General features: G+C 43.5%; 1 protein-coding gene across 2 annotated transcripts in view; it reads left to right on the forward strand.

Annotated features, from left to right (window-relative positions):
* RAX2 (retina and anterior neural fold homeobox 2) overlaps positions 1–14,031 on the forward strand; it is a 149,458-nt gene that overhangs the window by 127,118 nt on the left and 8,309 nt on the right. The window contains exon 1 of one of the 2 annotated variants that reach the window (XM_073594249.1): positions 12,759–12,925. The exons of the other annotated variant lie outside the window; for it this stretch is intronic. The gene's annotated coding sequence lies outside the window, so the exon portion shown is untranslated. Of the gene's footprint in view, positions 1–12,758; positions 12,926–14,031 lie in introns of those variants that run through there. 2 annotated transcript variants of the gene reach the window in all.

A 14,031-nucleotide genomic window follows, 5' to 3' on the forward strand; every position in this document is an offset into this window, starting at 1 on the left:
GGAATTCCTGCGAACTATATTTCTCCCTGTTACCCCGGACCTTCACGTCTGAAAACATCAAGGTGGGGTTTATCATTACGTTACTTTTGGATGAACCACTTTCCTGGGCTCATCATCTCCAGGAACAACATGACCCTGTTCTGACAACTACGGATTCTTTCTTCTCAGCCATGGCTCAGCTTTATGCAGACCCCTTCTACCAGCAGACTGCCGAATTCATGCTTGGCAAATTACAGCAAGGTCCAAGGCCTGCTGAGGAATATGTAACTGACTTCTGTGTATGGAGTGCAGATACCCAATGGAATCATTCCGCACTTCGCCACCAGTTTTGACTAGGACTGTCTGACACCTTAAAGGATGAGCTTGCCAGAGTGGGAGTTCCAGCATCCCTGGAAGACCTAATCGATCTAACCATTCAGATCGATCGGCGATTACGTGAAAGGCAATCTGAAAGGTCCAAAGGAACCCTTTCTGTGGCTTCAAGGTCTGACATTCCTGCATCCTCATCCGTTGCATCCCCCAGAAGGAGGGAACTGCATAAGACTCCTCATAGAAGTTTTTCGAAGACCACCCCTTTCTCCTGATGAACGCCTTCATCGATTACAGGACAATCTGTGTCTCTATTGTGGGGAGGCGGGTCACTTTATACAGACTTGCCCGGCAAAGACCCGCAGGTCTTTCTCCCGTCAGCCTCACATGATGCATCTCTCAGGGAGGTACCAGTCTCATGTCTCTCTTTCCATTGTGCTCGAGTTTTCTGAAAAGACTGTTCCTGTACTTGCAATCATAGACTCTGGGGCCTGTAGTTGTTTTATGGACTCTGCATTTGCTTCTCTCCACCAGCTGCCTGTATGTGCCAAGAAGCAGGAATTCCATGTTCATCTGGCTGACGGTTCCGGCATTAAATCAGGCCCAGTTACCCAAGAGACTTTACCTATTTCCTACTTCTTCCGGCCACCAAGAATTCCTCCGTTTGGATATCATAGCTTCTCCCATGTTCCCGGTCATCCTTGGCATTCCATGGTTGAAGGCACATAATCCTCACATTAACTGGCTTACCGGAGACATCTCCTTCTCCTCTGACTACTGCCAAATTCACTGCCTACCTGAAAAGACTTTCAATACCACACCCCTCCTGGGTATCCTCCCTGACCATGAAACCTCTAATCTGGTCCCTGCTGCCTACCACGAGTATCTGGATGTATTTAACAAGAAAGGAGCGGACACTTTTCCTCCCCATAGAACATATGATTGTCCTATTCAACTTTTTACCAGGGGCTGAGATCCCATTTGGGCGAATGTATCCTCTCTCTGAGCCTGAACTAGAAGCCCTGCGGATTTATATCGATGAAAGCCTTGAAAAACAGTTCATCCGGCCCTCCACTTCATCAGCAGGGGCCGGTATTTTCTTCGTTGAAAAGAAAGACCATACCCTTAGGCCCTGTGTGGACTATCGTGACCTTAACAGGGTCACTGTTAAAAACCGGTACCCTCTGCCTCTGATCCCTGAACTTTTTCAAAGGCTGCGTGGGGCATGAGTGTTCTCCAAATTGGATCTGAGAGGTGCTTATAATCTTGTCAGAATCAGGGAGGGAGATGAATGAAAGACGGCCTTCTAAACATGCTTCGGTCATTTTGAATATCAAGTCATGCCATTCGGACTCTGCAACGCCCCTGCCGCATTCCAACATCTGGTTAATGACGTTTTTCGGGACTTCCTTGATTTATTCGTCATCGTGTATCTGGATGACATCCTTATATTCTCTGAAACTCTAGAATCCCATAGGACTCATGTAAAGAAAGTACTGGGTCGGCTGAGGGAACACCGCCTTTACGCAAAGGCTGAGAAATGTGACCAACCATACATTTCCTGGGACTTGTCATCTCTGCTGTTGGTATCTCCATGGACTCACAGAAAGTCACTTCTGTCCTGGAATGGCCTGCCCCTGACGACAGGAAAGCTGTTCAGAGATTTGTGGGATTCTGCAACTTTTACAGAAAATTTATCAAGAACTTTTCTGGCATCATCACTCACATCACTCAGTTAACAAAGCAACATGTTCCTTTCCGATGGACCCCTGAAGCTTTTGAACAGTTAAAAACTTTATTCACGTCAGCTCCTATCTTGAAGCATCCTGATCCATCCTTAGCCTACGTTTTGGAGGTGGATGCCTCTGAGAGTGCACTGGGCACTATTTTGTCTCAACGACAAGGTCCCAAATCTTTGCTCCATCCTGTGGCCTTTTTCCTCTAAGAAATTAAATCCTTCTGAAAGGAACTATGATGTTGGAGACCGAGAATTGCTGGCTATCAAGGCTGCGCTTGAAGAATGGCGCTACCTCCTGGAAGGAGCAGCTCACCCCATCCTCATCTTCACGGACCATAAAAATCTCAAATACTTGAGGACAGCTAGACGACTAAGACCCCGGCAGGCAAGGTGGGCACTTTTCTTCTCTCATTTTATGTTCCATATAACTTATCGTCCTGGCTCAAAGAATGGTAAACCGGATGCCTTGTCCCGCATGTTCAGCAACCCAGTGGTATCCTCAGAACCTGATACTATTCTACCAGCCAAAAATTTTTTGCTTCTTCAGGCGGATTTGACGTCTCAGATAAAAGCAGATGTGGTAAACCAACCACCTTCCAAAGATCTGGCTCTTCAATTGAGGGATGGTCTGTACTTTCATAAGGAGCAAATCTTTATCCCTGAGCAATTCATAGTTGCTGTCCTGAGGCGATGTCATGACCACCCATTAGCGGGCCACTTTGGAATTCGCAAAACGGATGATCTGATCTCTCGTACATTCTGGTGGCCAGACTTGATGCAAGACTGCAAAAGATATGTTAACTCTTGTGTGACATGCCTTCGGAATAAGATGGACAGAGCCAAAACTTGGGGCCTACTTGAGCCACTCCCTGTACCTGAGAAACCATGGAGCATGATCTCCCCATGGAGCTCCCCCCATCCGAAGACTTCACCACCGTGTTTGTTGTGGTGGATCGCCTGACCAAGATGGCCCATTTTGTACCCTTACAAGGAACTCCTTCGGCCACAGAGACCGCCTCAGCTTTCATCAAGGAGATTGTAAGATTACATGGTGTCCCTGATAGCATCATCTCTGATCGTGGGGTGCAGTTTACGTCTAGATTTTGGAGGGCATTATGCCAAGCACTGAACATTGAACTCCGCCTCTCCACAGCCTACCATCCACAAACTAATGGACAAACTGAAAGAACCAATCAAACCCTTGAGCAGTACGGTGTTTTTCCTCTTTTGCACAAGATGACTGGCTATCACTTCTTCCACTGGCAGAATTTTCATACAGTAATTCCATCCACTCTGCAACTAAGCAAACACCCTTTTTTGCCAATTATGGGTACCACCCCTCTTTCTTACCTGAGCTGGCCATTGAATCATCTGTACCTGCTGTACAAAACAGATTAAACTTCCTCAGTACTAATAACCAATTACTGCAAGATACAATCTCCAAGACTCAAGCAAGCAATAAAAAGTTCTTCGACAAGAAGAAGAGAGGTAATCTGAACCTTAAACCTGGAGACAAGGTCTGGCTTTCCACAACAAACTTGAAACTGAGCTGTCCTTCAAGAAAATTTGGCCCAAAATTTTTGGGACCCTTCCCAGTCAAGAGGAAAATTAATGCAGTAGCATTCGAGTTGGTGTTACCCAAGAATCTAAACATCCACCCTGTATTCCATGTCTCTTTGTTGAAACCAGCTGTACCAAATCCATTTCCAGGTCGAGTTTCTGAAATTCCTCCTCTGCTGCTCATCGAAGGTAATGAGGAATTTTAGGTGGAAGCCGTGTTGGACTGTAGAAGAAGGCATAACCAAACACAGTTCCTTATTAAATGGAAAGGCTATGGATCGGAAGAAAATTCCTGGGAACCAGCTTCAGATGTGCATGCTCCCAAACTAGTGCAAGCCTTTTTTCAACGCCACCCAGAGAAAAGACACTTGAAGGGCATCCGGAGGCTGCCCTTAAGGGGGGGGCAATGTAAGAGAATTGTCAGGATGCGCCCGGCACGCACACGTGCGCATGTGCGCATTCACGGGCATCGGCAGATTTCCTTACGCAGAAACACACATCTGGCCACAATTGGCGCCTGACAGCCTATTTAAGGGTTGCTCTGATTTCTGACTGGTGCTGCTTGATCTTCAGCTGTGTCCTGAGATTGTGAAACCCTGTTTGTTTGACTTGACTTCCTGTTGCTGAAACTCTGGCCTTCCTGACCCTGTTTCTGGACTCTGATTACTCTGATTACCGGTTCCTGATCCTGACCTCCTGTTTGACCTTGCTCCTGTTTATACCTTGGTACCTCGCTGCCTGCCGTTACTGAACCCGGCTTACCTGATGACCTCGCAAGTTCTGCACGCAGTATTCACAGGCACTTGTGTTCCTCCTGATCCTTGCCACCATCTGTTCCCTCTCCAGTGGGGCTTGGATTGGAGATTCAAGAGAGACTGACCTCGTCATTTCAGACTCCTACCAGGTACATGACACAATGACTGCCTGAAGTCTGGAACCCATGGACATTACCAAAGACTGTCTTTCCTCTTTTGTGATGCTTTGCCAGGCTCTAACTGCAGCTGTCTTCAGTTGTTCTTTGATTGTGACTCTTTCTGCTTTTAGTTTTGACTTCAGCAAGTGAAATAAATGCTCAATTGGGTTGAGATCAGGTGATTGACTCGACCGTTGCAGAATATTCCACTTCTTTTCCTTCAAAAGCTCCTGGGTTTTGGATCATTGTCCATCTGTACTGTGAATCAACTTTGCTGCATTTGGCTGAATCTGGGCTGACCGTATATCTCTAAACACTGCAGAATTCATCCGACTGCTTCTGTATTCTGTCACATCATCAATAAACACCAGTGACCCAGTGCCACTGGAAGCCATGCATGCCCATGTCATCACACTGCAAGCTCCACCATGTTTTACAGAAGACGTTGTGTGTTTTGGATCATGAGCTGTTCCAAGCCTTCTCTACACTTTTTTCTTCCCGCCATTCTGGTACAGATTAATCTTAGTTTCATCCGTCCAAAAAAAGTTTTTCCAGAACTGGTCTGGCTTTTTTAGATTTTTTTGGCAAAGTCTAATCTGGCTTTTCTATTTTTCAGGCGTATGAATGGTTTGCACCTTGCGGCGAACCCTCTGTATCTGCTCTTGTGAAGTCTTCTCTTGATTGTAGACTTTGACAATTTTACGCCCACCTCCTGGAGTATGGCCTTCACTTGTCTGGATGTTGTGAATAGGTTTTTCTTTACCATAGAGAGGATCCTGCCATCATCCACCACTGTTGTCTTACATGGACGTCCAGGCCTTTTTATGTTTCTGAGCTCACCAGTGCGTTCTTATTTCCTCAGAATGTACCAAACTGTTGATTTGTTGCTGCTATCTCTATGATGGATTTGTTTTGTTTTTGAAGCCCTGCAATGGCCTGTTTCATTTGCATGGACAGCTCCTTTGAATGCATGATGTAGGTTCACAGCAATAGATTCCAAATGCAAATATCACAATTAGAATCAACTCCAGACCTTTTACCTGCTTAATTGATGGATTCAATTGTCCAGTTACTTTTGGTCCCTCGAAAAAGGGGGTGTGGCCATCCTTAAGTTCTGTATTTCCTAAACCCTTCCTCCTGATTTGGATGTACATACCCTCAAATTAAACCTGAGAGTATGCACTTGCAGCCCATGTTCATTATATAACTATAGCTTGAATATGTTTTGGTAAATACCTCAAAACAAATAGAATTAAGCCTGTGCCCAAATATATATGGACCAAACTGTATTTACGTGTGATCATGTCACAAGTATAATTTTAAGTACAGTACATTTTCAACCTATTTAATACTTTGCTTAACCCTCTACATATATTGCATATATTGCTTAACAATGATCTAATTTTTGACCATAGACTGCTAAACCAATCTGTCCTCGGAAGCAGAGATGTTATGCTGACACCATGTTTTACAGATGGGATCAGGTTCTTACAGATACATTTTATCATATATAATGTTTCTCATTAAAGCCATCAAGTTTTATTTTGGTCTCATCCATCCACAGAACTTTCTGAGTTATTAATTTGGCCAATGTAAGACAGGACCTTGATACCTTAAAAACTAGCCTGAGATTCTCCTAAAGTATTGCGTGTTTTGCTTTTGGTGTGATCTTTATTGGTCGACCACTCCTGGGGAAGGCAGCACTGGTGTTGAGCCTTAATTTGTATGCAATCTGCCTGACAGTGAACTTGTGGAGTCCAAACTGTTTAGAATTAATTTTGTAACCTTTTCCAGCCTGATGAGTTCAGTGCTTTCCTAAGGTATTCAGAGATCTTCTTTTCTCAAGTCTTCACATACATAAATCTGTTTTGTTAGGATCAGAGTTGGACGGTGAAGTGAACCAGATTCCTGATCTTTACATAAGGCAGGGCCTCCCACATTCACATATGATTATCGTATCATCCTATTGTATGAAGTACCTAATGTTAAATGAACTGAAAAAGAAAGAAAGAGTTTAATATACTTTCCTGACAGACTCCATGGCAGTCTACATGTGGGTTAACCCCGCCTCCTCTCCAATGCTATAGGACCCCACTCCCATAAATTTGAACTCACCGCTAGAGACTGCGTTCCTTTTTTGTCCTCCTCATTGTACCTACAAGCAATGCACTTACGTTTACGGAAGTCAAATCAATTCAGGTTGATCCCGGGCATATACGTTCTAGAGGTGTCGGCATATCCAAGGGCCCAGCCATGGGCGGGTGCGTGGCTCCAAGCCTCTGTGTCCGGTGGTGGGGATGGCTTTTGTATGCCCAGGCGCAGTGGATCAGCTGGCAGGTCTGAAGGTGCCTCCATGGCAGCAGTTTTTGTTTATATGCCCCCTTGTATGTCTCCCCTCATGTGTCTTTTTTCTTTCCCTTTCTCTATGCTTTTTTTTTTCCTCTATGGTGCCTGGAACGCAGGAGCATTCCAGGACAGGGCTCCCTCTTCCAGGTCGCGGCTCCGGCTAGCTTATGTGCATGCGCGATCCTCTGATGAAACCAAGGCTTGGTTTCACGCATACGTGGTATGGCCGTTGACCCGGCAGCCGCAGGGGGGCTCTACGGCGGATTGCCACTGCGCAGTCCGAACGCACGGTATTTAAATCCCTGTGAGCCCCTGTCATATTGGGGATTACTATGGGCAGCTTGCGACAGCTTCTCCAGGCACCAGGCTCTCAGGTCAAAGTAAGCTCCAGCCTGGGGCTATGGTTCAGGGGGAGGGGGGGCTGAGATGGCTCTTAAAGGGGAAGCTGCACTTCTGTTTGTACTCCTTTCTCCTAGGACATGTGAGTGTTCCTACAAGGCTGCAGGATCATCACCTATTCATCCACCAGGGTGCCATGGACAGATCACCACCTCCATGCAACCAGCCCTCACGCTCTAGGTACGTGGAGTGTGAGAAGGGGGGGCCAGGTCCACGGTCCTAACATCATGTTTTCTGCCCTTCTTCTTCTTAGCCCTTCCAGGTTGGACCACCAGTTTACTGTCCAAGATGACTGGGACCTTGCCAGGCCGCAACGTCAACCTTCCTCATCCAGGTCCAGACGTGACTCTCTATCTAGGACCCATCAACAGGGGAGATGCTCCAATTCCTCCTCCAGACACCACACCCACCGCCACGACAGCCGCTCTGATTGCAGAGCCTGCTGGGGATGTGGGACATGAGTCCCAGAAGGCAAGTCCTTATGTGACCCTTGTTATGCCAAGGCGGTCAAGGAAAAACAGACTGAAAGCTATCAAATGGAATCGCTAGTTAAGTGTGTGGTGCAGCAATCCCTCAAGGAGTGGGGTACATCCCGCACACGGAGCCAGTCCACCACTCTATCTGGCTCCCTGGCTGAGGAGGCCCAGGAGGAGGATCCAGGCCCATCCCAGCCTTATGATGCTTCCCCCGGGTCTTCGGACAGTGAGTAACTTACCCTTGTGGTCTGGCTAGTTATTTCCCACTTGTAGACTGCCATGGAGTCTCTCAGGAAAACGGAAAATGTATTATTATCAAATACTTACTGTAATTTTCCTTTCCTGATGGACTCCATGGCAGACGGAGTTCCCACCCATCGGTCAAGAGTTGGCTAGTTACGGAACGCAGTCTCTAGCGGTGAGCTCAAATTTATGGCAGTGGAGTCCTATAGCATTGGAGAGGAGACGGGGTTAACCCACACGTAGACTACCATGGAGTCCATCAGGAAAGAAAAATTACGGTAAGTATTTGATAATACATTTTCCGTTTTTGCCACACACACATATGTAACTTTGGATAATTTTCCTAAGTAAATAGATAAAAATATTGTTCTCAACTTCTTTGTTTAATTAGGTTCTCATTATCTAGTTTTAGCACGTGTGTTGAAAAACAAATCATGCTTTAGGTTATATTTATGCAGAAATATTTATCATCCCAAAAGGAATTACAAATTTTTTGGATGCATTTTGTGTTATTAAACTCCTGCGCTACTATTCCTCCCTTGAATACATATAGCTAAACCCAGCTCACACTACTATGTTTCACACATACACTATATTACCAAAAGTATTGGGACACCTGCCTTTACACGCATATGAACTCTAATAGCATCCCAGTCTTAGTCGGTGGGGTTCTATATTGTGTTGGCCCACCCTTTGCAGCTTTAACAGCTTCAACTCTTCTGGGAAGGCTGTCCACAAGGTTTAGCAGTGTGTCTATAGGAATGTTTGACCATTTTTCCTGAAGCGCATTTGTGAGGTCAGGCACTGATGTGGATGAAAACAGAGTTGGGAAGCGCAGATCCAGGAGGTGGCAAGGAATCAATTGGAGATGGAATCCATGTGAAATTTAAAACAGTTTATTGTTGATAAAACATGTAACCAATACACAGTACAAATGGGAAAAATCAGAATGGCCAAACTCACTGTGATAGTACCAGCAATGGAGCCAAAGGTGGTGGAGAAATGGCTGTTCCGCTTCCTGAGGGCTGTGGACAGAGGGGGCTGCAAACCAAAAATGGGAAGCCTGAAAACACTTTCCAACAGCTGGGAGCGGTGACCAAGATGGCAGAGCCGCTGCAGCGGCCGGTGAGACCAGAGATGGATGCTGGAGGGACAGTCGGAACGAGGCTGAGCTGCAAGGTGTCCGGACACCACAGAACTCCTCTTCAGCCTCGTCACACGCTCCGACGGCAGGCAGACATCGGCAAAAGCCTGATTGATCAAATGGATCCAAAATTGTAAATAATACAAATAAAAAACTACTGACACTGATCACTGCCCTACTGACACCATCCTCTGTTCTACTTACACCATCTGCCCTACTTACAAAGTCCACTGTCCTACGGACACTGCCCACTGCTGTACTGAGTGACACCATCCACTGTCCTACTGACACCAATTTTCGCCCTACTGACACATCCACTGCTCTACCGACACCATCCCTGTTTTAATACACCTGTATTTGGGCTTTGGGTTGTACACCCTAATTCAACAGGCTGCACACACCTATGACTATGGGTATTAAAGCTGAATACCTTGCAAGGGTAAAAAACAAATATCTGGTTGTTTTTACAGGCAGATGTAATCTGCAGGGATGAACAGTCAGTTTGACAACTGAGCCCTGCTCTTTGTCTCAGTAGCACCGACTGCCAAGCTCAATGGATTTACACCAGGACCTGAGCACAGATTGTAGCTCCTAATACACAGCACTTGCACTAGCTGTCAAATTTACAGCAAAGTTCCACGGATGTATACTGAAGAACACCTCTTGCTGTAAACTGCAGGACTGGGCTGTCAGTTTGAACAAACAATTCTGTGTTTAGAAAGTTCTAACAATGGATAAAGGAATCATGCAGTTGTGCAAATAAAAAAGGTATTTTGTTATTTATTTATTTTCCCTTCTTTCTTGGACAGTTTAAACAGAAATACAAATCTCAGTGTCCCCTGTTATCCCAGTATTTTGCTAATAGTGTACATTATATAAGATCTAGATATAATATCATTGTTATAGCTAGCTTAAAGCCTTTAGACCTGTGAATTGCATTTATATGCACCTATCCTGGAGGCTGTTCCTAACCTTTAAAAAACATCTGCTTGAAGTTGTTTCCATTAGTTCCATCCACTTTTTAAAAAATTGGTTGTTCCAACACAGTTCCAAATTTGGGTCGTATTATGTTAATTGCCAGGAAACATTACACCTATACAATGTGGTAGCATGCAATAAAATTACATTTATTTTATTATGGCCAAACTCACTTTTACAGTGAATTTGGCCATTCTGACGATTTTTCCCATTTGTATTGTGTATTGGTTACATGTTTTATCAGCAATAAACTTTAAATTTCACATGGATTCCATCTCCAATTGATTCCTTGCCACCTCCTGGATCTGCACTTCCCAACTCTGTTGTTTTTATCCACATCAGTGCCTGACCTCACAAATGCGCTTCAGGAAGAATGGTCAAACATTCCCATAGACACACTCCTAAACCTTGTGGACAGCCTTCCCAGAAGAGTTGAAGCTGTTATAGCTGCAAAGGGTGGGCCAACACAATAAAGAACCCTACGGACTAACACTGGGATGCCAGTAAAGTTTCATATGCATGTCTTTTTTTTCATTTGGTCATCTGAGTGCAGGAGCAGCGGTCCAGTGTGATTTTTATAATTACTTTGGCTCCTTGGCCTACTTTCTGTGCTTGGCTTCCTGTTGGAATACTGATGTGGATGAGAAGGCCTGACTCGCAGTCTCCAATCTAATTCATCCCAAAGGTGTTCTGTCGGGTTGAGGTCAGGACTATGTGCAGGCCAGTCAAGTTCCTCCACCCCAAACTCGCTCATCCATGTCTTTATGGACCTTCCTTTGTGCACTGGTCCAAATCATTTGGTGAATGGGGAATCTTGGTGTCTGATTGGGCTTGGACCCTTGGTTCCGGTGAAGGGAACTCTTAAGGCGTCAGCACACCAAGACATTTTGGTCAATTTAATGCTCCCAAGTTTGTAGGAACAGTTTGGGGATGGCCCCTTCCTGTTCCAACATGACTGCACACCAGTGCATAAACAAGGTCCATAACGACACGGATTATTATTATTATATGGGACTTATATAGCGCCAACAGTTTACGCAGCGCTTTACAAAATTAGGGTGGACAGTACAAGTACAATACAATTCAATACAGGAGGAATCAGAGGGCCCTGCTCGTTAGAGCTTACAATCTAGGAGGGATGATCACTTAAGACAAGCAGAGACATACCACATAGTGTTTTCCGGTTTTTAAAACAAAACCACATTTATTACAAACACACTCACATTCAACAATGCACCATCTCTAAAATGCACAATGGTAAACCATAATGTTAACAAAACATCTCTATTTGACATACCGTATAAATCAGCAGGAAAAAAACTATAATTCAAGTTATCGGGCACAGAACAGGAATGAACCGCACCACAATGCACATAAGTTTCCTATAGGGGCATTGTCATGGTTTGTGGTGTGCTGGCAAGGTGCATTTAGGGTGCTACTGAAAATGCTTAACATGTGTATGCATTCCACATAATGCATTGTGTATGCATTCCACATAATGCATAATGTATAATAAAAGAAATGCCATTTTATTGCATGTTACCCCCTTATGGGTTATTATGGTTTGCCCTGCAGTTTAGGAAGTGGAGACAAGGGGAGAGAGAGAGAGAGAGAGAGAGAGAGAGAGAGAGAGAGAGAGAGAGAGAGAGAGAGAGAGAGAGAGAGAGAGAGAGACACCCACCAGTAAGGGATAGCTAGGCTCAGCATAGGGAAAGGTTTCCTTGCAGGCAGGTCAGCTTACTGTTGGTCTTATAGCCCCTGGAAGCTATTTGTTTTGGCAAGAGACCTTTCTGCCAGCCTGCATCCAGTTCAATTTGCACCCTGTGTCACCAGTGCAGCACCTTGTCTGAGAACCCCACTGTATAAGCTTGAAAGGAGCAATCCCCGAGCACATTGTGCATGTAGGTTCTACATATTGAGCTGGGTATGTTTGACAGTAAATTTACGATGGTGCTGCAAACCTGAACTGCATTTTCTGATTGGGCAGATCCTGTTTGACATGTACCACTCTGTATATAAAGATTGTGCTGTCCACCCTTATCGCTTGTATACACACATACACGCAATGTATTTTTGTTTGTCCATGCATTCTGCTTGTGTGAAAAACAGCGACATTCTGAAAAATGAAGGGTGTGTGACAGAACCTTAATTCTGATGTTTTTACTGCAAATATAGGTGTTTTATGTTCAAAGTAAGAAGACAGATGCATTGATAGTTTAATTGTGCTTCCTCTGTGATATCACAACTCACAAAATTTGAGAATTTATTTTTCAGGACAATTTGCACAAGTTCATATTTCCCGAGTTTAACACACTTATGTACTGTATATCTGTGTATATATTGTATATTCTGTTATCCTGTAGCATTCTTCCTTTAATTCGGTTTGTAGCCTAAATTCTGTAAATACATTAGAAACCCATTAAGCATATTTATTCATTAAACAAATTTATCATGTTAAAAGAATAGGCACTACATACAATGTGTTCAAAACAAGCAAAGTTAAAAAAAACTAATCCACCAGTCCATTACACTTGCATGTCATCCTCTTCATCCCCTGACCCCTGCCTACTACTATTAAGTGGGGGAGGAGATCCTTTAATAAAGTATTGAAATCCCTTGTGCCTGCTGAATCTCCATTCAGTCTTGTGGACATCTGTGAAGTTTTAACCAGTATTCCCTCTACATAACCGTGTTCCTGGCTGGAGCCCCCCTCCTCAATAGCTACCATCTCTTAAGTCTCCAAAGCCTGCTGTGGTTTACGTTAAGGCTGATCCACTTGTTTGCTTGCAGTTAAGTGCGACTGGAAGAGACCTTGCCAGGTAACCTCACCAAAGCATAAACACATAATAATTAAGGCAGTTATTTTAAGGCTACATTTCCTTTACATGCATTCATGTTTAGCATTTGTCACATATCACAAAGGACACCCTTCAACTGACCTAAATGTGATAATACACCAGTGCAATCTAAAAGTGAGATGGTTGACTATATTACAACATTCTTAACACAGGACAATGGTGTAAAGAATTTTGACAAATACATTACATTTTCCTTGCTCTGGAGAAATTAGCAAAATGTATGAAAACAAATCTAGAGTGAAAGAACTCTAACATATTACATTAAACAAAAAGCCAACTGAATATTTTTGGTATAAACCATAATGCTGACCATACACAGTGTGGTTTATAGAAAGTTTTGACAAGGTTTAGATGACCTTTCTTTAAATATTCAACAACATTAAAACATTCAAGGTTCCAAACCACTAATGACAGTAGAAAAAAAAGAAAATGTGGGCTGAATGATTTTACAACTGGGAAATCATTATCTGCAGAAAAAAGTTATAATGTAATCTTTTAGCATACCGGGCAAATATAGCCTCACATATACAGTATATGCTACTAATTAAAGCACAAATGGCTGAAATGAATGAGCCATTGCTTCAAAACTGTGCAAGTTTAATGAAAAGATGACAAAATGTTCCTTAATTTCTATATTCTTTAAATATTTGTCAAATCTTCTTTGAATCTTCCCCAAAACGAAACCACTTATGGTAAGACTATGTCCTTATAGAATTACTGAATCTGTATATTGTATTGATCAAGACATTTGAAAAAAGGAAAATACCAATTTGCGTATTGAGAAAAATCACAATGTAAAGAGTTTTTTTTTTCAGCATATAAGATGTAAATATAGTAGTAAGGAGCACAGAAAATTTATGATGTAAGTCCCTGAATAGAGAAATGTAAAATTATGCCCATGACAATTTATTAGATTTTAAATGGTGTAATACCATATAGACAATATTAAAACCAGCATCTGTGACATCTATAGTGCATTATTTAACTAACCAGGCATAAATTATTCTATATTGTTGTTCATGCTGCTTTATATATAAATCCAACAAAGAAATGATGGGTTAATTAGA

The sequence above is a fragment of the Aquarana catesbeiana genome, linkage group LG01 (genome assembly GCF_042186555.1).
Source record: "Aquarana catesbeiana isolate 2022-GZ linkage group LG01, ASM4218655v1, whole genome shotgun sequence".
In the NCBI taxonomy this organism is placed as follows: domain Eukaryota; kingdom Metazoa; phylum Chordata; class Amphibia; order Anura; family Ranidae; genus Aquarana; species Aquarana catesbeiana.